Raw genomic sequence first — 1,924 nt, 5'->3', positions numbered from 1 at the left:
CATCTCCTTACAAAATAAATAAATAAATACATCTCAAATGCAAGCTTGTTGTAAGATAACAAATATATCATAAAAAACGTAAATATTTTAGTAATTCTTTACACTTAGATAGAAGAGTTATATAAAAAAAATTATATACAACTGGATAAATATTCAGAAGTTTAAGATTTGAAGTTTTGTTCCTGTACTTCTGACAGAGGCTATTTTATACATATATGGTATGGCAGACAGACATACAGACCGACTAAGGCTAATATACTGTACAAACGGTGTATTATTTATGGTATGACAGGAACATACAGACCGACAGAAGCTACTATACATATTTGGTCCACCCATTTGTACAAGAAATTAAGGACAGATTTGAATAAAGCATTTAAATATATAAAAACCTAACCTAACCAAACTGCAGGCTCTAGCAGCACCCAATGCTGATCCCCTTCAGAGCTCCTAAGACAAAAGTTCTTACACTTTTTTAACCTTACCTTACCGTTATCCTCTTCACCAAAAGATCGGCTCATTAGCCGCTTGGGCGATCAGTCACGTCTCTGTTACGCATTGTTAGCAAGTACTGGGCATGCACTGACTCCTGAATGTACCTGAACCTGCTCCAGTGTTGGTCAAGTCTTGTCTTGAAAGAGCTCGGTGCCGTCACAATACGTTCTGGTAGATTGTTCCAAGAGTTCACAACTCTCCCTCCGAAAAAGTTTGCCCTCACAGTTTTTTGGACTTACAGCTTGTTCAATCTTGACCTGTGACCCCTTGTGGGGCGAGCGTCCGCCAGCTCCAAGTAAGGACACTCTACTGAGTAGTGCCCCTTGAGATGCTTATACACCTCAATTAGGTCACCCCTTGCCCGTTCAATAAATATTTCTATAATGCACAAATCTTGACATTATATAAAAAAAATATTAACAGAAATAACACTGGTGCTTTTTACTATCAACTAGAACACCTAACATTACAACCCATTTCTTCCAGCCAAGGATTTACCATCATCTCTTCATAAAGAAAATTACTGTACATCACTGAATTCCTTAATTTGCCAGCACTGTTGTTACTATTGTTCATTAAAATCAATGTTATGTTGCCATCAGCTGAGTGTGTGATACAGCAGCACCACTGAATCTCTTTCAGTTGCACGATTGGGGTTTGCTAAGGAGTGTTACATAAGAACATAAGAAAATAATGAGTCTGCAATAGGCCAGTTGGCCTGTGCTTGGCAGCTACTGTCGAGAGTTACAATCACTCTATCGTCTATAAATCTATCTAGCTTCCTTTTAAAACTTTCCAACATCCCAGTGTATGGGGAGGTTGTTGACTGTTTCCCATTTTTAGTCTTCCTATTCTTATTACTTTTATCTATAGTAGATTATCGACTTTTTGGGGAAGTAGATTGTAGTGGAATTCTCCCCTACAAACGCTGTTTGTCGCTGCCTAGCCGACCCCACCAATTCCCCAGTGTATGCCTCGTGGTCTAGGTCAACCAGCGCCGCCATACACCACGGAGCGGGGGTCAACTGCTAAGCCACGCCTACCCCCGCTATTTAAGACCTGACCTCGTGGTGATCTCTCTCTTTCTACCTACACCAACCAGCCAGCAACACCTCCTCCTGCCTGGCGGTCCTTGCTCCTCCGCCTGCCTGGCGGTCCTCTCTCCCGCTGGCGAGTATGGCGACCCACAAGCTGTCCTTCTCTGAGCGTCCTCACCAACCAGCTCTCTCTACATCACGCTTGTAACCATGCTGCCTTCCCAGCACCAAGCTGCATTGTACATCCAATACAACATGTATATAGAGAGCACATCGTGAGTTTCCTTTCTCCATTCCATCCTGAGTGTGAACCAAATATCTTGAACCCCACAAGATCATCTACTTTTGGGGAAATATTACCTAATTTTGCAAAGTAGATTATCATAAACAGA

The sequence above is a fragment of the Homarus americanus genome, unplaced genomic scaffold (assembly GCF_018991925.1).
Source record: "Homarus americanus isolate GMGI-L3 unplaced genomic scaffold, GMGI_Hamer_2.0 scaffold52806, whole genome shotgun sequence".
In the NCBI taxonomy this organism is placed as follows: domain Eukaryota; kingdom Metazoa; phylum Arthropoda; class Malacostraca; order Decapoda; family Nephropidae; genus Homarus; species Homarus americanus.
Note: the sequence above shows the minus strand (reverse complement) of the source record.